Below are 25,895 nucleotides of genomic sequence, written 5' to 3' on the forward strand. Positions count from 1 at the left end.
TATTAGACAAGGATACAGATTTTTTTTTTTTCCGTGGTATTTCGGCGTTTGCTCGAGTTAGTGAAAACGGTTTATGGCAGTTAACATTCTCTAAACTATAATAAAGCTCTCAGCCAATGATTCACTCGGGGTTTGCTTCCTGTGTATTTGTGGCTTACCACGAAGCATTTCGCATTCATCGTCCCCAGAGGATGAATCATAATGACTTCATCACCTGATTCTTCATCGAGCGCCACCTCGGAGTTGCGCTTTTGACGGTCACGTCTCCGCAGTAATTGGACGGGATTGTCTCATCCCTCCCGGATGAACAACAATAACCCCGCTGATCCTCGGGTCTTTTCTCTCATCCGGCCCGCGGTTTGGAGAAAGGGTTGTCCAGGGGGTTTTCAAGCAGAACGACTTTCTGCCAGAACCGCTTCAGGACGTCGAGGTGTTGAGGTATAAATAGCATCAAGGTCTGATCGGCGAGTAGTTTTGGGGAGGACGAAACGATGGAGCAGAACTTCCATCTGAAATCGTGCTTCCGTTGTAGGATTAAAAATTCAATTCGGACCATGCGGCGAGTAGCGGTCGGACACCGGCCCGCCGGAACGACGCGGGCCTTTGGAGACGATTCAACATTGTGTCCGAACCATCGAATTACATCGTCGCTCGATGTAAACTAGCCCTTAAAAACGTTCCCCCAAAGCTTCTTTTGTAAAGGAGTTGTAAAATATTATTGAGATTTGCTGTGTCCGCCAAGGAGCTGAGTATAAATCATCATTTGATCGGCTTAGTGTGATGGAATGTTGACTATCTAGAGGGTCCAGAGAAGCCACAGAACGATTGTCTCTTTTCCTTCAAGCTCACAAAAATCTCCCCGATTCCGCAGGTCATTCGATAATTCCGTTGTTTTTGGTACATATTTTACCTTGCTTTATCTTGCAATTGCTAACTGAAACAAAGATTCAAAGCGACGCTAAAAACCACCGCTTTGTCACGCTAACCGGCGTGCTAAAGAGCCAATCCGTGTTTTAGAATGACGTGTTTACTGACCTATCGCCTCATGTGATACATGCGAAACACGCCCTGATACAAACACGACCATTGACCTGTTGATACGAAGGAAGAAATTTGGCCATCAGTCAGACCCGCTGTCTGTTCCAGTCATGGATATATTTAAGAGAGCTGGATAAAATGCTGGCGGCAGGGAGACATTAATTCTTTTAGAAATATGCTCAGCGGCACATACAGCAAAAGCCACAAAAATCTGACGGCCGAGTTTGAAAACACACCAGTCCTCCGCCTCACGTCTTCACTGACACATTATGACACAGATGCATTCAAGAGCTTTGTCCAAGTGTCGGGGGAAACGACGGAGGGGGATTTTAGCCTTTGCTTTTCAGCGGGGATTATCAAACGTAAACCATAAGCAACACGCCGTCGTCCGATACTTGGTTATAAATCAAAGACCCCTTTACATTATTCTTGTACCGACTTCACCCGAATAACTCACCTGAACACATCGCCTTACAGCAAATTACGACAATTTGGTGAAGTATGAGCCGCGTTTCCAAATCCCCGTCGGCAGAGACGGACGTGTGGAGATATAGTTAAATATTTCATTAGTTCTTGTGGCACTCTCTGTTATCCCTCTATTCTATAACATGAGGGTTTACGAACGTGAAGCCTTATGTTTTAATCCCCCTGATCGTTTCCCATGATGAAGGAAACGAATTTCCAGCCAACTACTTTAAGTTTTATGGCGGTAAAAAATTATGTTTATGTATTCTGGAAGGGTTTCCTATTTTCCAGTGCATGAGGCTGGAGAGAGTGGACAAGACCAAGGTGGAGCGTTTGGCAAACAGGTGCGGATAGATCTGCGTATAGTTGCGGTTTTTATTGTCTGAAAGCCACGTACGGAGCCAAATCTCGTAACAAAAAAACCCAGGCCGGCGTTTGTTGTCTACGCCGGTGCCAACAGGGTGGTTTTTTTTCCTCAGATTTGACAAATAAATAAGAGTGTATTGGAAAAATCTGCCAAAACATTGTGCTCTCGGACATGTTGTAATCATTAGACGGTCGTGTAATGTACCATAAATGTTGCAGAGCGGGGCAGTGATGGAGTGTGTTTGCTCTTGTGCGGGCTCTCGGTGATTTTAAATTCGCGCTCCGCATGTGAAGAAGTTGTAGACCGCTGCCTCAATATCACCTCCATCTGTCTCTCTGTCATATGACAGATTTAAACATAATCCCCTGTTCCCTTTTTTTTTTTTTTTTTCTTCTCCAGAAAGAAAGAAAGAAAGCGGGGGCGCGAAGGTGGAGGTGGAGGTGGAGGAGGGGGTAGAAGGAGGAAGGCAGAGACGGGCCGAGCACCAGTGGAGAGAAAGTGCGGAGTCATGCTGTAGGAATGTTGTGGAGGGTGTAAGGGTGGGGGTGGAGGTTGGGGGGTTGGGGGTGGGATTGCTGGCGTGACTGCCCCATTTTTCACAGCCATAATCAGAGCCAGCTGTCAGTGAGAGGGCCCAGAATATGAAGGTGGGAGGGGATCATGGAGGATCTGGTCAGGGGGGGGCAGGAGCGGGAGTTCAGGGTTTTAAGGGGAGGGGGCGTCTGCAAAGAGGTCTGGAGAGTAGAAATAGTTTTCTGGATGGCGTTTCATTTTCATTTCTGTTGATTTTTGTGAAGAGAAAGTGTCTGTAAAGGATCACCTATGAGAAGTGTGTGTGTCTGTACATGTGTATGTGTGTGTGTCTAATAGAGTCGAGAGAGGAGAGGAATGGGCCGGTCAGTGACCTTGACTCAGCCAAGGCCTCAATATAAGCCAGGTTAAAGGAGGAGTCGGGATAGAGGGATGTGTGTGTGTGTGTGTGTGTGTGTGAGTGGGTGGGTGTGTGGGCGGCGGGGTTGGCTCAGGGTGGTGCTTCCTGTTGTCTTGCTGCTCCTGGGACTTCAGCTTTCAGAGAAAGACAAAGCAGGGGATCTGTGGCCGCTTCCACGCAATGACATCATTTCAAAGGGGCACTTTCAGTGTAAACCAGCGTTTCAGCACTATTCCAGAATAAATCTTAACATTCACACTAACATGTCACACTAATGTGGCCCCCCCCCCCCCCCCACCCTCCTGCACAAGGAGGAGGTTTTTCTGCCCACACTGACTCACTCCAGAAACACATACGGCGTAGGCGATCTCCAGTTACACTTGCTGCACTGTAAAAGTAGCTCAGGTTCATCAGAAGTCCCCTTCTGTGTCGTCCACGCCGAGACGCAACCCGTGAGAACCGGACAAGAAGTGGGGCAGTCGGGTCTTCAAAAGGACGTGCGTGGGCACAAAGGGTGTGTGTGCGCATGTGTGTGTGTGTGTCGCCCAAGACTGAAATGACAGATATCAAAAGGCCGTTCAAGCGCCAAGGTCACATGTCAGTGTCGGTGTTAACGGGAAGCATGCCGACACTGCGGTCGGTTGCTTGGTTACGGTAGATACAGAGGAAGGACCCGTCTTGACAATACGTTCCAATCAGGATGCCGCAACCCGCGACGGTTGTCAAAATTTTCTCGGTTTCAGAAATCTTAAAACCGGACTAGGTTGAGGAGATATTTATAAATTGTCTATTGATTTATTTCTGGTTTCTGGAAATTCATCCTTTAAAAGTGTGAAATCTCCTGAGAGGTGCAAAGGCGTGGGATTTAAAGATTCAAAATAAATAAATTCACGTTTTCAGGACGCCTCGATGAGGAAAAAGTGCGCCTTCGTGCGCGTTCTGTCTCGCCGTCCGCATGTGTTATCGCATTCGTGCCACCACGGTGCCGGTCGCCATCCCAGAACGTTCAATGTAAACTCAGGGAGGGCTTATGTTTAGTCTGCCGCTGTCGTACGTCTCCCCTTCCACGACACATGAGGCTCTCCTGTGTTTTGTTCCGCAACAAGTGCCTTCTTTCATTCTCCCTCCAGTGATGTATCAATTGTCGGTGAATTCGCCGAGGATGAATCACCGAGACAGATAATATGATGGAAAAATCCCGGTGATAAAATTGGACTTTTGTCAAGAATGTTCCCGTTATCTAAACAGCAGCGGTACCATCTAATCTATCGGCCTTTTCCCGAGCTTTAAAGGTTCGTGTGTTCGGGCAAGATGTTTTTATGAACTATGACTTTGGTGGACAATGACGTGCCACGTTCTTTGCATGACCCCTGGTAGCCCGACGGAAAAAGCGCTCCCATGGGAGTCCCCTTGTTGTTATTTGAGTGAATCATAGCGGCTAAAGAGATGACCTCCCCCCCCCAGCCCGTCGAGGCAGCGCCGATTTTCGCGGCACCGCGACGCACGACTTTCGAGCGAGAGGCTTCGAGGATGTCTCTTTAAAAGGCTCTTTTTAGGAAAGCGTATCAAGTCTTTCTTAGAAAAATGGGCCGAACTGGCCCTCGGAGGGGCCCCCGCCCTGGTGAACTAGCTTTAACGCACCGTTACCGAAATATCGGTGGTGCGGACACGGCGTCAAGTTCCCTGGGATGAGAAATAATTTAATTAATTGTACAACTGAAAACAACCGTTGTTTTTATTGGCTCCGTGAAATGACAGGTAATATAAAGTGTTAGCAAAGATCCAGTATTGAACATTGCTGGACTCTCAGTTGGTCTATTTCTGTGCCCAGTGGTTGTTTATCAGACTGAGCGAGTGGCCCGCTGCCTCTTTGAGCTCCGGCCAAGTCTCGAGTGAAACAGGTTCAAACCCCAGGACTTTGGATCTGGTCTGCGCTTCGACTCCGTCATGCTGCGGGCCAAGCTTTTTGTCCATTATCAGGCCTGGAAGGGCACGGCGACCTTCGCCAAGCCCTTATTTCGGCAAAGCCCGGTGTCCGCCGTGAATGAGTCATTCTCACGGAACAAAAAGGTGAGAACTTGTCTTGTTTCTGAAGGGGAAAGAAAAGGCATCTTGAGTCGACGGCTGTTTAGAAGCGTCAGTGAAGCTTGTTTGCTAACGTGGGTCAACTTTTCTAAGTTCTTCGGTGTTCTCCCGGTTTCGATTTCCATCTGACCTCAACTTTGCTCAGTTATGATTTTGGCAGCTCAATATACAAACTGTAACGGTAAAAACCCTTAATCTTGTTTCTATCTTAAGTTTCTGATACTCCCCCCCCCCCCCTTCACAGCAGAGCTTCTTGGGTACTTTCCCTGGCACGTTCTCCTTTTTGGCAGCGCGTTACCTTGTTTACCGAGCTGCTCCATGGCGGCAACGCTGCAGACCGTGACTCACGTAGTGAACCCGGTCACTCGGTTCAGGGTTCAGTTTACAAACAATGTTGCACAACGCGTTCTATCCGGCCCCGTGGGATCCGACTCGGATGGTCTCGCCTTGTGACACCTGTGGTTTTGTCCCGTCGATCCCCCCTCGCGAAACCTTCTCCGGTTTTATTCATTTATGCGAGCTAGAGAAAGCGGCCTCCGGTTAAAGCGAGCACAGGCGCGGTAATGTAAGATAATGTTATAATATCCCAAAATTAGCAGGATGTAGAGTTGACATCAAATCTGATTTATTGTCTCACTTAAGGTTGTCGGTTCTCAGGAATGAAGCTCAAAATGTCGAGGCTATTTCAGTCACCCTGCGGCCCAACTGCGGAGCAGAAACAGATAAATCCAGTCCTTAAATATAAAGTGAAGACAAAAATGAAGAACCAGATTTGTGTTTCTTTGCCTCACAAGAGAAAATGACCAGCAGAGCGTCAGCGAAGGATGTTTAGTCGATGTCGAAAACTTTGAAGTGGCTGCAGCTATTGTGTTGTGTTCACACCAGTCGAGTTTTTTTGTGTTTGCCTGAAGTGAACTTTTTAGCAGTTGTCCTCTTGCCACTGCAAGAGCAGACCACCGGAGGAAGTTGTGTCACTTCCTGCGCTATCTTTCTGATGTGGAAAGAGGAAGCCCCCTCACTTTCCCCAGAACCCACTTGTCAGAGCCAGAAAAAAGACCGCCCGAGCTGACATCCCCTAAAATTTTTTAAACCCAACATCATAACGAGAGTGGATGTGTGTCAGGCGGTGTGTTCGGGTGCACGGTGTCGCTGCACCTGCTTGCAAACCTACCAGACGGGACACTGAGCGGTTACATGCGTCTGTCCCACCCACAAGTGTGTGCCGCGTACTGTACGCATAGACGTTACACTACCCGACAACTGTATGGAACATGCAGAGGAGGCGTGTAGTGCGCTTAAAACAGTTTTAACCCATTCCTGCCCACACAGGAATACGTTATTTGCACAAAGGAGCAAAACTAAGAGCATCCACCCCCTTTCAGAAAATACCATCACCACTACTTTCACCTTTTTTTTTTTTTATATTTCCATGATGATGCTTCGGAACAAGTTTCAAATGTGATCATACGCTGTCAACTGGGGCATGCACGACTAGCTTTTTTTATAATCATTTTTAAAAAGGAAGTAGTGCAATAGCATTAGCATGCAAAAGCACGTACACTGACACGTCGTGCCAACTGTTGTAAAAGCATCTCTTTGTTAAGCATTGAAGTTATGGCTAAGTAAAAAAATGGATTTTGGGTGAAGGATAATGGTGAGCAAAAGCCACGGTTTAGCAGAATATCAGCCCCGATTTCTTCTGTTTATCCTGGGCGAATATTAGCACTATCATTTTCTGGTCGGCTGACACAACCAACAAACTGACTAGTTAGAAATGGAAAGTGATGAGAGGAAAGTGAAAGGCCTTTTCTCCATCGGTGCGATTGTTTTATCTCCAACACCACAGAAAAAGTCAACATATGACCAAAATCCAATAATACCATTCACATATGGAAACAGTTAGAGTTCAGTATCAGTTTGAAAGACGCGTCTTTTCTCCTTCCAGTTTCAAAAAGACTCCGTGTTTCACCGAGTGGAAATCGACACTGTGCAATGTTCTATACCATATAATATAATTTTAGGACTATTACAATAATATGCTAATTAAGGTGAATTTTGGGGAAATGTGTTTACCGTGATTTTTGTAGTTAAAAGAGAGAAAGAAAAAGAAACTAGACAGCCGTCTCCACCCTTGGGGTGCTAGTTAGCTTAGCACAATGAATGTAAGCCTATGGAAATCGGTAGCCTCCCTAACGTGAATCAACCATTCTAAAACGCTGTACATTCACAACATTGTGAAACAACACTGTGTAATTAATATTTGCCGACAGCAATTTTAATGTCCCGCGCTAATGAACGAGAGGTTGGCCTCGGGCTTTGCAATAACACTGGCATCTGTTTCCTAATCTTAATCTTATAAAAAGGTGGCATAACCCCTTTAACTATTCTAACAAATAAAGTGAAAAAAACAAAATAAAAACCTCATTCCCACCGATGTCACCACAAGTTCTAATCGTGTCAGATCTTAAGTTTTTTAACAAGAGTGAAGAGTCTTTACTTCCACATAGTAGCACATGTATTTCCTGCATTATCCCCCGCCCCCCATGAGCAAGAGAGATTGGGAATTATTCCTATTTTTAAAACCTATTTTATTTTCTTTTTCTATATTTTACTCTTTTTTTTCGAGCATGATCAGTATTGTGGGCCTCGACCACACTTATGACTCATCCTAAAACCCCCTCATAATGTCTGCCGTTTGCCCCCCCCCCCCCCCTCCTCCCATGTCCATCCGGGCAGACTGTCTGATGAAAACACAAATCAAGAAATGCTTTAAAAGAGCAGACACGACGGCAGCTTTGTCCGCTGGAGTTTGGAGATTTATATAAAACCAAATCACGAGGCATCCCTTTTATGTAACACACTCATGCGTGTCTCACATCTTCATATTTATGTTACAGAGGCGAGATCAGGAATGGAGGGAATCTGGTAACATGGTCTAAAAAAAAAAAAAAAAAAAAAAAGTTGAGGTCTTACTAAAATGCAAATGCTATGAAAATAATGTCTTCAAATTATAGCAACAAGCCAGGATAATTTCCTGTAGTGGTGCTTAAACTCCGCTATTTCTGCTTGGCCCTGTTTATTTTGAGGGGAGGTGGCCGGGAGGACGGGGACTGTGGACACATAATCCTCCCAGAAAAGTGATTTATTTATGAATTCCAGTGCAGAACCTCCCCTCTGGAGAGCTGGCCAGCCTGCCAGAAGTCATTGGCTGATGTTTACAGGACTGGATTGGCTAATTCCCATGGTGCAGTGTGCCTGCAGTGCTATCTTATTTATACAAGGCCTGATATGGGAGAACAGAGGGGTTTATTTTGGGATATTCCCCATAGATGGATCCAATTTCTCCAACTGGGGCAGTTTCCTCCATACGTGCTGCACCTCAGGTTCTACCATTAGTCTGCGCGCTCGCGGTCCGAGCTCACGATCTCATTTACGTTTAAAAGAGACGCAAGAAACGGACGTCACCACGCGCAGAGTTAAACTCGGGACAATGGACTAGGTTCAGGGACTTTACAGGAAGTGGGACATGAGTCTCATGAAAAGTGGATTGTTTTTCCACAAAACAGACGATCAAGTCGAGTCCACTTATCGCTAAATTAAGACAGTGACGTGTCGTGAACTCGAATAACCTGCTTTACTTGAAGAGTAAAACAATCTTCCATGTTTGGGGGTGTAACGCCGCGCACGTGTTGCCGGAGTTTGACTGAGACGTCACCTATAGTCTTATTAGTGTCGATAAAAGGAGATGAGTCATGTTTGGATGAGACCCGTTTGCCGTGCATCTCTTTCAGTCTGTAAATGTTTTAATTAAGAAGCACTCACGGGCGGAGATGGGCAGCGTGAGCGCATATTTGCGATGTTACAGCAACATCTGCCTTTTATAAACCCTCACATCATTATCTGCAGGTCTGCCTGCTGATGTATTACACCAACGCCGCCAGAATAACACCTTGCACCACCCTGTTTATTTCATTATCTCCTCTCCTGACCCCCCACCCCTGCCTTTTTTCCTCTTTTCTCCCAACCCCCAGCTGTTTTTTTCTCCCACATCCGTCAGTGATTTAATGATTATAAGAGAGGAATGAGGGCACGGGTGCGAGGGAGTGCGGGACCCCTGACGGCGCTGACACCCAGGCCCAGATGTTTTCCCCTCCGCTGAGGTGTGCTCGTCGTCCTCGGCCAAATGAAAACTTCCATCCCCATGAGGGTTTGCGGTGGAGCCCGGCTCCATGACCAAGTTAGGCAAAGGGGAAGAGGTCCAAAAGGAAACTCGACGCTCACGATGCTCTTATGATTTTATCAACCTCCCCCCCCCCCCTTTAGCTTGCCCCTCCGTTATCCTTTTACCCTTTGTTTCCTCGGCGCTCACCCCTCGGAGTAGCACATTTCCACCTCCTCCGGCGATCACTTGTTTTGTGAGAGCGCTGACGCCACCAAAGGTGAGGGCGGCAGGTGTCGAATGTTCCTGAAGGGCGGAGCGGCTCCGAACGGACGTCGGTGATGAAGCGGCGCGGAGTTCTTCGGGCAACGGCTCTGGAAAAGCACGACAAGACTCCTCATGTGCTTCCTTTTGATGCCGTCGCTTCAGGGTGTTTTTTTTTTTTTCCACCCAAGCGAGGCCGGATCTAGTTTCAGGTGCGGAACTGCACACGTGCAGCTACAGTATTCAGATTTACATCTTTCTTCCTGTCCTGTAGTTACACACACCCCGAAGTAGACACTCTAAAGCTTATTTTCTTTTTTTCTGCAAACTGCACCCCCGAACGGCTCCGAGAGAGGAGGAAGACTGGAACTAAAACACGACTCCCACAGAGCCGGGACCAGGGTTCCAGGGAATATTAGAAACCAAAACACCGCGATCGTGTTCTTGTAAACATCGCTGTATGCCTAGGCACGGTTTCACATTCAAGGTTCGGGCTTCACAACAAACATCCACAGGAAACACAGAAAAAATCATGAAACCTTCTGTTCCTCCTATAGAAATGTGTGTAAAAGTCATCATCTTTTCCCCCTCCGAAAAATCTCGCTCCGCCATCACCTTTTTTTTTTTCAAATGTACAGAATTGTCGACTTGATTTTTATCCCCATTTTGGGACGACCTCTTTTCTCGTTTTCGGGTGATTCTTAAGTCCTTCCTCTTGGACAAACGACGGCGGGTTTATTTTTTTTCCGACGGCGCTCTAAAAGTGCCCCCGCTAAATCAAAACAAAAAAAAACATGTTTTACAATAATAATCAATGGCGCAATTAGTTTACACTCTCTATATGTGTATTAGTATAAAGCAAAGAGCTATACAGTTAACTGGGGAGTTCGCTCACCCTCTTGAACCAATGTGCTGCCCTGCTGCCTGTTATTTATTTATATATCTATTTATAGAATATAGTATAAGCTGAGAATTCGGCGTGGTTTTTGGTCAAGCGTCAACACCTTTGACCCGCAGTGATTTTCATCTTCAGCAGCTCTCCTCATCCTTCCTCTATACAGCTTTTGGTAGAATAATGATAGTGAAAATGATGTTGTCTTGTTAAAATAAGGTTGTAACAGATGTGTTGCACTGCACTGTCACCTTCCTGTTCAGTGAATCAGATACCAGCGTCGCTGAATCTAAAAACTAATACTCGGTGTTAAAATTCTGAACGTGATGTTCGATCTGACCAGAATCCAATTTTGTGCTTGTTATAAACAGATCCCAGGCTGTTAGGATATTATAGAAACAAACAAACAAACAAACAAAAAGAAAGGAAAAAACTTCTGGCGCGCAGAGACGTCTGCTCTTAATCTCTGCCTGAAAATAAACATAAAAAAGATGTATTGGAAATTGTTATCCGATTATGAATAAATACAAAGCGTAAGACTAAAAACACATATGTGGCAACAGTTGGACATTGAAAACAGGACAGATAATCGTCCCATCGCATCACCCTGTCACGGAAATCGAATTATATAAATATTTTTTGGAAAATAGCATTAATGTGACATATTGCGACGGTACGTTTCATCTGCAAGGAGTGTTTGCAACTGAAAAGATGTTTTCGAGGTTTTCTCAGCTTGCGTTCACACCATTGACGTAGACACTCCGTCTGGTCGGTCACATTGTTGCGTTGGTGTGAAGTAACGCAGGTGGAGGATGTTTGTCTCGCAATTTGTAGAAAACCCTTCTCCTCCCTTTTCTCTGCTTAATTTTTCCACGACTCTTCAACCGTGTTTTAGACAAGATCAAGTGGTTTATTCTTCAAAATGTCAAAGATCAACTCAAAACACCCGAGTACATCTTGCAGCCATCGAGAATTGTGTATTAAAAAAGTTTCATAACCACTTCCTTTCGTCTTTCTTTTTTTTTTTTTTTTTTTTTTTTTTTTTGCAAATAATTCAACCCAGGCTTGATGTGCTCAAACTTTGTGCCAAAGTGTCAAAAGCTGAACGAGGCACAACATTGTGACTCACATCAGTTTAATTTCTTCATCAGCGCATCTGCTGAGGTTGTTTTTGTGCTGAAGAAGTTCAGTGAAAAACACTATAAACATATGAGCACATATTTTATTATTATTTTCTCATGACTGGATCTCATAAAAAGATGAGATTTTCATGAATGACCAACACATCCCAGTTGGAAAAATTCGGTTGTTTTATTTTATTTTGTTTTTTTTTTTCTTTTCTTTTTACGCTTCCTTCAGGCTTCTTTCGGGAACTGCGGCCGGTGATTCACGACTTTCAAACACTGCTTTCTCTCTCTCACACTCTCACACACACACACACACACACACATACATACTCCTGGTAAGAAAATATATGACACATACTTGATCTTCTCCTCCCCAGTTTCTGGTCTTGCTTTGGTGCAGAAAGTGGATTCAGGAAGACATGCAGGCCCCGTGAGTCCCTCTCCTCTCTTGCTCACGAAGCCAAACTGGCCGTTTTGCCAGCTGGCGGCGGCGGCGTGCTGGTTCTCCGGGGAGAGGAGGAGCGCTCAGCTGGCTCCCGGTTCTGACTCACACTTAGTCCAGAAGAGCCTTGCTTGGCCTCAACATCTTCCTTAGTCCCCTGACCCGGGCCTATCCCCTGATTATTTGTTAAATTTGTGGAAAAACCCATAAACATGTCCGTATAAAAGAAACAGAACACTTTGTATCATAATCTGAAACACAAGGCCGCCGGGGTTGGGGGTTCGAGGATGTACGATCGACGGCTCCGACGTTGAACGACTCGAGCTCGGCTTCTTTTTCGAAACGAAAGAGATTGTTTTTACTATATCCATACTTGCGTGTTGTCAGCGTCGTAGGCTCAGGTGTGTTGATGCGTTACTGTATTCAGCCGTGGCTGGATGAAGCCTGGACACAAGAAGAGGCTTGGGTATGGATTCAAAAACGGATTAAAAAACAGTTTTTACCCACATACAGCACAGTGCAATAAACCCTTTTTTGCACGTTTCACTTTTTTACTCCTTTACCTTTTTCTTTCTACATATTAATCTATTTATTCTTCTAGTTATTTGTATTTTTTAGATTTTTTTTGTATTATTGCTCTTATATTTTTCTGTCTTATATCTGTAACCTATCGTTGTATTGTTGTGCACTGTCCTGCTTTTCAAGGTTGTTTTTTTTTTTTTTTTTTTTTTGATTCCACTGAACCTTAGAGCCGATATCTCTAAATTTCGCCGCACTCTGAGTAATGACAGTAAAAGTCTTGAATCTTGAATCCAAAGTTGATGTAGAAAAAAAACGCAGAAGCAAACACAAAAAAGAAAACAAAACAACTGTAAGTAGGGCTTAGGTAACTGGCCTGGAAAAAAAACTTTTTCCCACGGACTTTCGTCCAGAACGAAGCAGCTGTGAAACAGTAAGAGTTGGATTGACTCATTTAAATATCTAAATATAATTTAATCGTTATTTCCCAATTTTGGGTAGTTAAGGGCTAAACCAGATGTGAGAGGCTTATCCCTTTGCGCCAACGTTTATTTGCATGTTACGTCACTGACCGGCTTTGTGTAGAGATCAACGGAGGTCCGGCCTCCAGGCCTTTGTGTTAGCATGCTGTCGTTTTAGACCTTACTTAGCTAATGCACTTAGCTTCTTTTAGGGTTTGCTGTGGATTAACATGTTGCTATGCTTCTCTTAGACCGTACTTAGCTAAGGCACTTTGCTGCTATTGATGTGAACCGCGTATTAGCATGCTGCTATAATCATCTTAGACCATGCGTAGCTAAGACACTTAGCTTCTGTTCGGTTAGCTGTGTATTAGCAGGCTGCTGTAGTTATCTTAGACTACATTTAGCTTAGGTGCTGAGCTTTGGTCAGGGTTAGCGGTGTATTAGCATGCTGCTATAGTTTTTTTTGGACCATACTTAGCTAAGGTACTGAGGCTCAGTTAAGGTAAGCTGTGTATTAGCATGCGACTGTATGCTATTGGACTGTACCTAGCAAAGGCACATTAGCTGCTACCGCTGTTTAACCTTCTCCAGGCAGATGTTGCAGATTTGCGACAGCTAAATGCTACTTAGCTAATTACGCCACAACTTAATTTGAGCCTGAGAGGGTTAATGACACTTGCAAATGTGACAAAGTTGCAGCAGCTGCCTCTTTTCCGGCACTGTCAAGTTGCAGTTTCTATCATGCTTGGTTTTTACACATTTCTACGTACTTTTCTTTCCACAAATGGTCGTTCCGATCAAACGGAAGCACTTAAAAATCAGATTCTTTACCCTCATGGTATTTAATTTGTCACGCAGCTTCAATGTGACTTTATCACTTCTCAATCAGACACGGCTCGTGCGCAACAAGGTCAACAGCTTCTGATGCAATGCCCACTCCTGACAAGAAGTTGTCAGGATCGCATGAGTAAGGTGGCTGCGAGCGTGTGTGTGTGTACGCGTGTGCACGTATGCTTGTGTGTGTGTGTGTGTTTGAGGGCAGCACTAAAAAAATGCTGACCGGGTCTCCTTTTGATAAGGGGAGGTTGTGAGGTAAAAAGGCACGAGCATGTGATGTTGGCTGTGCATTATTTTTGATGCATCAGTGTGGCTACAGATGTGCTGAGAGGGTTGACTTCGGCCGGGTCGGGGAGGGGGGGTGAGTTTACGTTCAGTTCAAGAAGACTCATTCTGTGTTCCCTCATGTTATCTTGATGAGCACAGCATTTCGCCCCGGCTCTGAGGAACTTCTAAATATAGCCGAGAGTGGTTCAATAGCCGGGCACTTCTTGCGTCACCTTGGGTAAATATTTCTGCTTTTGGCAACAGTTGTGCACTCAAAACCTTAGTTTTTCCTGAACATTCAGCAGAAAAATCGAAGCGCCTTGGCTCAAACTGAGCTCTGGTTGTGGCTGCAGGTGGGCTGGATTAAGCGGTTCGTTATTTAAAGGGCAGGGTAGAGAAAAACCGCCGCTTGTGATGATTTAATGAAAAAGCAGGTTAAAGGCAAGCGTTTTAGAGAGGACCCAACGCGCACGGACACACAAAGCTCACTTTTTAGCTCATAAAAGTGAGCGTACATTCATACAAAAACACACACACAAGGGTCGGAGCACTCCCCCGTCCGCCTGCCCGAGTTTGTAGGGCCGCGTGTTTACCTTGCAGGAGTGACAGTGATGACAGTCTCTTGTCATCGAGGTCAAAGGTCACGTGGGGAGGGGGCGGGAGGAAGACCGTGAGCCGCTGATGGAGGGATGTGGCGCTTTGTCACTCGGCATGTCTGGTCTGAGGACAAAGTGTGTTTGGCTTGGCTCGAAGGTGTGTGTGTGTGTCGTGACGATGAGTGTGCACGCTGGCCTTTCTTACACCATATTGCCGGGAAACGTGTGTAAGTGCGTACGTGTGTGTGTGTGTGTGTGGCTGTGCATCACGCACCCTGACAAAAAAAAACCTGCCATCTTTTCGTTTGTGTCTCCACGTCCGTACGTTTATTTAGTTCTTCTCACATGTCGACCTGATGTTGGGGTCACTGGTAGACTTTTTGGGGTTTTCACTGGGTTTTCCGTCAATTTAAAGGCGAGATAATATTATCGTGGTCTTGCTGCTTTTTGTGTTGCCCATCGGACACAATAGTTTCTAGTTATCTTTAAAACAGTTAGGAAAATAGCTATACTGCTCATCCTAGGAGCGCCGGAGCCTGCTGTCTGTGGGTGAGTTCAACCCTGGACTGGCCACCAGTAAATCACATGTCCACATATAGAGAAAAAAACAACCATTTACTCTGTCATCCGCACATCTGGGGTCGCCTTCTAACCTTCTGCGCGTTTTTGGACTCTGAGAGGAAACCGAAGAACGTGGGATAACGTGCAAACTCCACACAGAAAGGCAGAATTGAACCAGGGACCTTCTTGCTGTGAGGCGGGACACGCTAACCCCCACGTGCCGCCAAATAAAAATAAAAAAAAAAACAGGTAGAATAACATAAATTAAATGCGGCCTTTGCAGAGGTGGCACAAACCCGTGTCTCTTTGAACCGAATAAATGGGGAGGATTGCGTCAGCGAGGACATCCGGTATAAAACTTGCGCCAAAACCAAATATGCGGAGGAGGGATGTTGAATATATTGGTAGAAGGATGCTGAGGTTGGAACTGCCAGGCAGGAGGCCTAGAGGAGGACCAGAGAGAAGATTTATGGATATAGCAAAAGAGGACATGAAATTTGTTGCTGTGAGAGAAGAGGATACAGAAATAAGAAATAAGTAATTCAGGAAATGAAGAGGCAACTTTTTTTACTTTTTTTTTTTTTCTTTCAAACTGCTTGTCATGTGATCCAACCCCATGTTTGTTTCTTCGCCATTAAACATTACTGTGGAAATGTCAGTTCAGTGTAAATGTTCAAGTCAACGTCTCTCTACTTATGGGATCAGCAGCTCGATATATTTACCATCAGATGAACTCTCCTCTTCCTGCGAGCGGAGTGCTCTACATTCATGCCGGCAGAAAACGTCCAAGTTTTGCAGCGACACCAGGGTGTGCCGCTTTTAACTGCTGCTTAGTCACCAGTCTGGTGCTTCAGCCCGGCGTGAAGCGGTGTGTAATAAACACACAGGGCAGGAACAATGAAATCTGTAAAAGCGGGCGAGTCGGAACGCCGGTGATTTTACAGGCTCTGTTATCTCCTCGGCGGTGGCATCTGCCTCCGTGTCGACGGGCGCCACTTTGCAACGCTTCGTCATGTTTAGCAAGGATTCAAAACCTCGGCTTCTCGGGTAAAACGACGCCAGGCTCTCAAGCCTGCGCGGTGGCAGGGCAGAGTATGTTGAAAACATGCCGCAGCACCATGGAAACAATACAGAACTTGACCCAAATCACTCCGTTGGTTCTTTTTTTTTTTTTTGTCACATTTTTACCTCGAGTGGGCTCATTTTTTTTTCTATGCAGCTTAAAACCCCGCACCTCAATGGAAATAGCACAACCATGGCTACATTTAGAAAGGACTCAAATACCCATTAGTGACATATTTCAGGTTAAATACTGCAAGTCATGAATGTATTTAGGTAAACATTACAATTGCCCATAACACAGTGATCTGTTAGATGATGAGCCAGGGTTTTTGCGCTGTATGCTGGAACTGAAGTTACAATCTGCATTTGCGGGATTTTTTTGACAGGCAGTTGAGGATCACAGGATTTGAAGATTTAAAAAAAGAAGCAAAATTTTAAATTTAAAAAGCAAATTTATTTTATTCCATCCCATTTTTGCATCTCCCCCCAAAAAATGTAAAAAAATGAAATAAAATAAATAAATAAATAAAAAATTCAACAAACATGTTTAAGTTAGAGTTTGAAAACAACAAATCCCAGGGTTGCATTTGCGTTAAAAGGCCAAGTAAACCCGTGGATTTGTAAGAAAAAAAAAAAAAAAAAAATTGCTAAAATTGCGCAAACCAGCTTTTTTAATGTTTGTTTTAGATAGGCTATGTGACACTGTGTACATAAAAGAAATCCAAACCAGACAGGGTTTAATAGAAATAATAGGAATTATTTTCAGCGTCTTATTTCTGCAGTTGCCTTGAAATGTCATGGGATTGCAAAAAAAATATATTGTTTTGGTGGCGTTACTGTTTACAAGGGCGATTTGAGTGTTTACCAGCAGGTAGAACACGTCAGTAAATAAAAACCAAACCAAAAAAAACAACAACATGTGTTTTTTGTTATGGCATGTCATTAAAATTTCAGAGAAAAAAAAAAAAAAAGCAAGTTACATATCTAGAGGGAAACACAGGAAGGCTTTGCACAGAAGACTGATCTTAAGAGAGATTGATGACGACTGAAACTTCAAAGGGAGATCATATAATAGTCCCGGCACGCTGCGTTCAGCCTGGGAAATGGGTCACTTGATTTAATTAAAGCTAAAACGTTTAATTTAATGTAATGTTCTTTTATTGCCTCCCGCGCCGTCCGAGTGTCCCCTATATGTAGCATCGCCCCTGGATGCCCCTCGCATCCGCGCTTATTTTCCTTTCCCCCTTTTTACGGATCAGTCTTTTATTAAACTTCCAGCGAAAGGATATCGCTAATCCGGCAATAAAGATTAAGAGACGTTTCGGGGGGAAATGCACTTATTTGCTTTCTTGAGAAATCTGTGTCCTCCTACAGAGCGGTAAATATACAGAACATGCGCTAAGCTGAGCATTAAGACCCAAAATAAATAAATGCCCCCGCGGATTTCATCTGCAGAAACACGATCGGTCCGGGGGCATCAAAGCTGCGGTAATTAATAGGCGATATCTAATTTATTCAATCCCGCAGAGCCAGAGTGTAAATGTTTGCAGGTTTACAGGGGTTTATGTTTGATCTCTTGGATACACACAGAAATACACACGTCTCCTACAGAAGCGTCAACTGGAAGTCAGTTAGCGTCCTGTTTTGCCAGGAACACCAGTGTGTCTGGAAAAATAAAAAACCCTTATTAATAATGTTCCGCCGTGATCGTCGGAAAAAAAAAAAAAAAAAAAATCACGTTCTCTGCTTTTACGTTTTTGTAGTCCCGTTAAGTTTCAAGCAGTAAAAATAACGTAATAAATGCGATGACGTGAACGCAACGTGAGGAAAAGCATCAGGGCTCGCGTTGGCGTTGCGAGATACGATGTTCTAAACAAGACCGGGACGGTTATTGCGCGTCCGTCGTCGACCGTGACATCTGGTATTTCTACGCTTTCCGATGGATCTTCCTCCTGCTTCCACGTGAGCGACCGTTTTCCAACAAAGTCCCCGTGGTGGAAACACGTGTTTCCTTTTCCAAAACGAACATTAGCGTTCGATGTTCTGGTCGCGGCGTATCGCACTTCGGTTCTTTACGGCCCTATCTCCCGGTCCATCCGACCCTCGGTCGTCTTTCGCGGGGATTTTTGCCGGCGTTCTCTTCTGGACGCTCGCTCTTGAAATTTCCGCACCGTTCGACCTTTGTCCCCTCCTTATCTATTCATTGGGGGGTGAATGGAAACTACGCGTAATTAAGGGGCTTTAACTCAAAACGACACCACCCTTCAGCTGAGATACATCGCGGCGCGCAGATTGCATCAGTGACATCAGACAGGTGTCTAACCGGTTGCTCCGGCCAACTAACCCCTGAGCCTCGGGCCCGGCTCTGGTGCCGTAACGCCGGGGGTCAGAGGTTAATGGAGCAGAGTGGCGCCGTCCAGTCATCCCCCAGGATCCTGGGTAGATTTGGTAAACAGTGAAGCTGTCAGTGCAGATTAATAGTGAGAGGAGGTAGAACAGGCTTGAGCACACAGGGGGCTAATGGTTCCCAACTCAGCCATGAAAGTGCCTGTCTTCCCCATTCTCCTCTCTCCCTCATCCCCGCAGATAAGCCCCCACGGGCTTAGAAGGGAGGGGAGGAAAGAAGGCGGAGGGAAGGGAAGGGAAGGGAAGGGTGAGGAGGGGGGGGGGCAGGGGATGTAAAGTCAGAAAAGAAGAGGGCAAGATTCACAAGTGCACTTGAAAAACTAAAAAGCTAAGATAAAGGACGGCTTCACTCGGCGAAGTAGGAGGTTTGAAGCCATTTTTTTTTTTTTTTTTGGAGACTGTGCGGACGTGGAGCTCGGAGCCCGAGGTCAATCGCTGGTTACAGCTGGAAGAAACCCAACTGCCTGCGCTTCTCTGCAGGGGGGGTTGGGGGGGATCTTCTGGGACTTTTTCTTTTTTGTTTTATTGTCTTGGTGAAGCGCATGCCAGCGCTCACACTGTGGTTTATCTGTTTTTGCATCTGAGATACAAAGGGGACGGCCCTCGGCCGCTTAGCGCGCAGGCAGGATATTGTGCGTCCTGCCACTGCTAGGCTGTAGATCACGGTCACACCCTCACCGCAGCTCGGAGAGAAAAAAAATAGACATAAAAACCCCCATATGATCATAACACTTTAATTACATTATGTTCTAATGAGGCCTCTGTTTGTTTGTTTTCACAGTGGCTTGTGTGTCTCATCCTCGAGTGATGTTTGCTACGCTTTAATTACATAATGGCAAATGCTCAACCAAAACCAATACTATTTGTATTTTTCGCCAGCCCATGAAGAGTCGGCCAAATCCATTTTTCTGCATCCGTTCGGTCCCTTCGCTCTCACAACATGATCTTCGCGAGCATCGCCCTGGCAACAGGCGCACAGTCCCCGAGTATTTTTACATAATACGGGATCTGGTACAGTATGTTTCTGGATAACCGATTCAAACCATTGTTAACATGATGCGGTCCCATGTGTCTCATTGAATATAATGACGCTTTTCAGACGTCCAATCGTCTTTCGACGCTACTTTGGTATCTTTTTAAGTTGATCGCTGATCCCAAACTTTATTTTTCGATGCCCCCCCCCCCCCCTCCCTCCCCGGTCCCCTCGGTTTTGGTTTCCAGCCGCTGAAAAAAAAGGTTGCTTTTCTTTGGATGAGTAAACTTGACAAATGAATGATTCGGCCCAACTCGGCGGTTAGCGAAAAGTAAAGGACGTGGAAACTTTTCCAATTTCCCCAACAATCGCCGCGCACCGGAGAAGAGCGACAGTCAGCGCGCCGCTTATCAAACTGATTTCCGTTGGTATTTTCTATTTTTGCGGGAGCGTTTCCAGGATTCACGTGCTCATCCTGGACGGCTGAAAAGCTGGGCCGCCGTCCAGTTTCCTCCAGCCTGTTGAACAATTCAGCCGTGACCCCTGTATGTGCACATATGTGTGTGTGTGTGTGTGTGTGTGTGTGTGGCCTCTCTGACATAACAGTACTTTTACTGTACACAGTCGCACTCATTCCTCCAATTACCCCCCACCTACCCCCATTCTGTCCTCCGGCGATGTTGTCGGTTGGCCCGTGGGGGTCCATAGCGGCGGCGGGGGCGGAGCTTATGCCATGCAGCGCTCTATTGTACAGTCCTCACAATGGGACCGAGCTTTTGATCTTAGAGGGGTGCACCTCTCCTCTCCCTCTTTCATCCCCCCATACCGCCGCCGCCCCCTTCACTTCATTTCCAGTATTAGCCTCGACCCTTCGGATAGCGCCGAAAGCGACGAGAGGGGGGGAGAGAAAGGAAATGAAACACTGATTGAAATGAATGAAAATCTAATGAAGTGAGGAGAGCGCCAGAGGAGGAGGAGGAGGAGGCAGAACTCTTGTTGTCATCTTCGTCCCGTCCGTCCTTATTAAAACGCCCGGGGGACGGAGCGAGACGGCCGGTTGACAGATTGTTTGCGGTTTATTGTTCCCCGCTCTGCGCTCCGACACGGAGCAGGTGCTGCCGGAGCGAGGGCCGAACCGCGGCGGGAGGGTCGGTGTTCTTTTTCTAATTTTTTTTTTTTTTTTTTTTTTTTTTTTTTTTATCAGGGTCTGAATGATGGGAGTATTATCGCGCCAGTGGGAAGGGAGACAGTGAACTCCCCATCACATCCTCCAGTCTGTCAGATCAATATTTTCCATACCTCGTGACCGCACCTCTAATTCAACCGCGCTCCCCTACCGGCTTCGGGCCACGGCGGCGCCCCGTCACGTCTCCGCGCCCCCCCCGGCCCTCCTTCCCAATAGCCCAATGCTCCACTGAGCGTCTATAGATGTCTGGATCTGCACAGCGTGGCATTGTCTCCCCGGCATGGCCGTCTGCCAAGAACCGGGCCCGGCTTAGCAAAAGTTGTACTTCACCCGGGCCCTAATCTTTTCTCCGCTCCGCTTCTTTTCTTGCTGCCCCCTTCCTCCCTCCCTCCCCACACTTCTCCATTCTCTCTTTTCTTCTGGCCGTATTCTTTATTCCTGCGTAGTATTTACCGATGCACGGGCATCAAGGGTCATTGTGTCGGAGGGGGGGGGACGCTGAATAATTTACAGTGTAGATCAGAGATATTGTCAGCGCTTTGTAGGGAAGTAAGGCCAGGGGGGGGGGGGGTACTTTCTCCAAATGCTGTCTTGTCAGCAGTGATGAATAGAAACAAAGTACTCAGTGCATTTCCTCAAGAAGTATTTGCACTTTACACGAGTACTTTCATTTATAACTACCGTATTCATCCGCGGAGGTACATTCCAGAATGAAGTAGTGTACCTCTTCCCCTTCCTCTGTAGTACTGTGACAACTCCACTCCGGTTTCAGGTGATTCTGCCTTATAATAAATGTTTCAAACTGTGGCTTTTTGCACTATCTTGTTTTTTTTCAAGCGGTCCACTATCACCATCAAGAAACTCTTCAGTCGCTGCCAAATCGATCAACGTAAACATTCACACCGCACAAATATTTATCTGTTGGCGATGGGGGGGGAAAAAAAACCCACATTGCAACATACTAATACATTTTAGGTTGTTTCTACTTCAACTTTTTTTTCTAGTAAATCTTTTACTTTCCGTTACGTATTCTGGATATTGGTGTATGTGGGGTTCCAGAGGTTTCTGCCCACCACTGGTTGAACTTTGTTTGATTTGATTTTTTTTTTTTTTTTTTTTTTTCTTGTTTGATTTTCACCTCAAGCCTCTTTTCACTTTCACCCCCCCCCCTCCGTTTCGGACACGAATCCTGCGTTTTCTGTTTGGCGTTCGCCGTCAGGATATTTGCGCCCTGCTCTTTGCTCAGGTGTGGAGATATCCATCTCTGAAGGGTTTCACATCAGCACAGGTGGGGGGGGGGGTGGGGGGGGGTCTAGCTTTGCCTTTACCCCCCCCGGCCAAAACAGCCCGCAGGAGGAAGCCATGTTAATCGCAAAAAAAAAAAAAAAAAAAAAAAAAAAAGCCTGGCGGAGCCCTTCATTCGTGGTTGTGTGGCAGACTCTGCAGGTGCAAGTGCACTTTGCATGCTGGGATGTAACAAACAAAGCGCGCAACCGGTCTCGGGTAGGATATTGAAGTCTTCCCTTGTTTATGTTTTTTTGGAATGGAGCGACGGTTCGGTCGCAGGTTCTCTTCCATGCTCTTTATTTGTTTGGCCTGAAAAAATAAACAAAGAAAAACGGAAGTGAAACTTTGAACAGTCTTGTTTGCACCAATGCTCATCTGACTGCATCTAAAGACAGTAGGTCAAGTAAGGCCAAGTAGTTTTACTCAAGAGCGTTACATTTTGAAGCATCACATGAGTACATAAAACACTGTTAAAGATTTAACCAGTGGATTTTACTGTGTATTTCTTTTTTTTTTTTTTTTTTTTTTTTTTTACATTTTTGTATTTGGCCTTTTCACAAATAAACTTGTTTACCCTGTGCTCACAATTGAGATGCATCTCAACCGCCGCTCAAAACCTCTCATATGGTTTCGTTTTGAGACGAATTTTGCCGAAAAGTCAAAGTCCAGATAAAAGAAAAAAATAAATAGATAAATAAACAAATAAATCCAAAAACCAAAAACACATTTCTGCACTCTTTGCCTCTTTCTTTCCTTTCCCATGAATCATCCTTCAATCCTTTCGACTTCTGCCGAGTCCTGTATATAAAACTTAAAACGTTTCAAGCAGAGATTCCCATAGTGGCGATGGAGGCACGTTGATGGGGGAAGGGATGGATCATCAGATAAGTTAAAAAAAAAAAAAAAAAAAGTTTTTTTTTTTTTAAATTATTGGAATTTTTGATAAATATGTTTATATTATAAATATGTATATTTATAAATGTTATATATATATATATATATATTTTTTTTTGCTGATTACTTTTTTCTGCTAACATACATGACAAATTCCTGCGTACCTTGTCAATTTAGCGATTAAGAGGTTCTGATTTTGATTCTGATAGATAGATTGATCAATTGATAGATATGTCATGTATTTCTTGTTTTTTTTATATTTCTTTCTCGATTTTTTTTTTTCCAAGCAGCCTCATGCAACTAATTTCAAGACGTTGAGATTGTCTGTATAAGGAATCAGTAAAATAAGTCAATTTAGTTACGACAAAATATATTGGGAAAGCTTGAGAGCCCTTGGTTTCAAAGAAGCTTCCCAGTTGCTTATCTTTTTAAAATCCTACACATTAAGAAGCTGCCTCTGTGGCTCATAGCAGACTACTTTTGTTTGATTGCATCGACTTCTTTTTAAATGAACGAAAACATAATTAAATTCTCCGTCCACGGCAGCCGGGAAACGTCATCCGTTCTAAATCAACCGAAGCTGTTGGACCGAATTCACCCACTTTATCGATACCGCGCCTCAGAAACGTCTGATCCGAGGCGACTCGTGATACGAGCGGGGTCAAAGGTTCTGAGTCGCCGTCAAGATGTTTATGGGGTTCAGCTCAGTCGCACAAACAGAGTCGACCTGAGAATTAACAAGCGATTCTTATCCGGCCAACTTTGTCTTGTTGGCGCTCCTGAAAAAATGATGCGTTGGATTGGAACGATCGAAAAAAAAGATGTGGCCTTCGAAATAAGTGAATCTATTCGTTTTTAATGTGTTTAAATAAAAACAATTAATTTGACAGACCCCGTGATAGGAAATGAATATTACATAACTATGATATTACATCGCCTTTAAGCACAAAATTTCAGGAATCCAATCCATTTTAGCAGAAATGTTCATTTTGAATCGGCGAAAAGAGGGAAAACAATCGCGTTTTAATTATTGCGATTCGTGTGACCACCCTCCAGAGATTCTTCCTCCCGCGGACGTGATGAAACTTGTGTTTCCCGAGGGCCCGGTCTATCTCCGCTCTCCTCCACCCTGATTTCGACCCTCCCCCCTTCAGAACCCCCCCGGCAGTGTCGCCTGTCCCCGCAGCACCCACACCCCTTTTTCTTTTTTCTGCAGGGGGCGTCCCGTTCCGACAGCACTCCACATCCCAGACGTAAACACGGGTGACAAATGGCCAATGATATCAGGTATCGGGTGTCCGCGTGGAAGATTTATAAGGTAAGAAGACAATGGGAGGTGGACAGAAAAAAAAAAAAAAAAAAAAAAAAAAGCCCCGGCGTTCAGAGGGCCGTCCCCCTCGGCACATCCAGCGACCGCTTCCGGAACGGCTTCCCATCGAATGCCTCGGGTTTTCTCATCCATGTGGCACAGATTAGTCCCGAGCGTCGGAATCAGAGATGGCTCAGCGGGGGGGACGTGTTTCGCCGGCGCTGATTGAAGACAGAGCGAGCCGGTCGGGCACAAGAGGCCTTGTTGTTGCTGTTTTGAAACCAAGGAAGTCCCCACTCCTGGAAAAGGAAGTCGGGGGTGAGGTGGAGACTGACCGGCACGGAGCAGGCAGTCGTCCGTGTCATCCTGTTTCACAATCAGCAGCCGGGCGACTTAGAATAGCCTGACAATAGACTTCTCACATCTCCCTGTTAAATAGACTCCGGGGAGATCGCCAAGATCTCAGAAAACACGTGTTGTTGTTATTGTCGTCGTGGTCGTTGTTGTTTTTCCATCTCGGTTTTTCAGGCTGAATGTAATAAGGCGCGATTCGAAGTGAACGAAGCCTAACTGGTCCTCCAAAAAGCAAAACATAGAATCGGTCTGCCGCTCTTTTTGTTTGGTTGGTTGATTTGGGATTGTACGGCTCGGCTAATAATCTACCGTAATTTCCGGACGATAAGCCGCGACTTTTTTCACGTAACGATGCGGCTAATATATGGACTTATTTTTGGGGGGGGGGTAACGAGCTTCACGCCGCTAAAACATTTATCCTCGTCACACCGGACCGATGAAATGACCGAGAAATTCTGTGTCCGTTCAACTCCGACACCGAACAGGACGACTTTGACGGTTTTAGTGCGCAGGAGGAATCCCGAGATAGCGATCGGCTAGCCGTTGCGGCTTAATAGTCGGGAAATGACGGTACAATCCACGCCCACACTTCCCCCTTTAACGTTCTCACGGTGTCCTCCACTACGTCCGTCGTACAACAACGACATACACATAAGCATACAAGTGTGCGTTTTGAAAAATAAAGCGGGAGCAAAACTGAGTTTCGTATTCACATTTTCTTTTATCGTGAATCGTCATCAATCAAACCCATCGAATTGGCTCAATAGTCCGGAAATTACGGTACTCTCCTAAAACACCTCCATATGCAAACGTGAAGGAAACCTGTGCTTTTTGGATTTGATTTACGTGGTCCTATCTTATCAATGTAAACCCAATAGGGGAAAAAGGATTGGGCGTTACGGGAGCCAGGGAATCGGTTGCCTAAAAAAGACACGCGTTACTTGCCTGATCACAGAGGAGATTTTCAGTCGCCCGCACTTCATTTCATTTCACAGCCCGACGTCGCCCGGACTGTGCGGGAGTTAAACGGGGGGAAGGGTATTATAATTACCCCGAACCAAACAGCCCGAGTCTGGTTGAATTAGACGCGATCAAACAAATATCAGCCCTCCTTCTAAATCAGTGGTTCTTAACCTGGGTTCGATCGAACCCCAGGGGTTCGATGGGTCAGTCGCAGGGGTTCGGCGGAGGTCAAGACACACGTTGGTGATGACATCACTGGCCGCAGGTGATCACGCTACATAGCTCGGCCTATCCGTGCCGCAGGGATTTTGGCGCGCTCAGTTGTAGTAACTTGTGACTGTCGTGATGGTACGTCATGTGATTTCTTTCTTAATATTTTAATCCCTTCATACTAATTATGTCGGGCAAAAAAAGAAAGCGATCGGAAGAATACGTACAATACGGATT

The 25,895-nt window shown here is 45.4% G+C and overlaps 1 long non-coding RNA gene across 2 annotated transcripts in view; it reads left to right on the forward strand.

Moving 5' to 3' along the window:
* LOC147237976 (uncharacterized) overlaps positions 1-25,895 on the forward strand; it is a 72,629-nt gene that overhangs the window by 13,446 nt on the left and 33,288 nt on the right. For both annotated transcript variants that reach the window (XR_015106951.1, XR_015106950.1), the window contains exon 5: positions 24,039-24,140. This is a non-coding gene — a long non-coding RNA (uncharacterized LOC147237976). The remainder of the gene's footprint in view (positions 1-24,038; positions 24,141-25,895) is intronic.

Source organism: Fistularia commersonii, chromosome 1, assembly GCF_037954325.1.
Source record: "Fistularia commersonii isolate RoL2024-O1a breed Wild chromosome 1, RoL_Fcom_v1.0, whole genome shotgun sequence".
Classification (NCBI taxonomy): domain Eukaryota; kingdom Metazoa; phylum Chordata; class Actinopteri; order Syngnathiformes; family Fistulariidae; genus Fistularia; species Fistularia commersonii.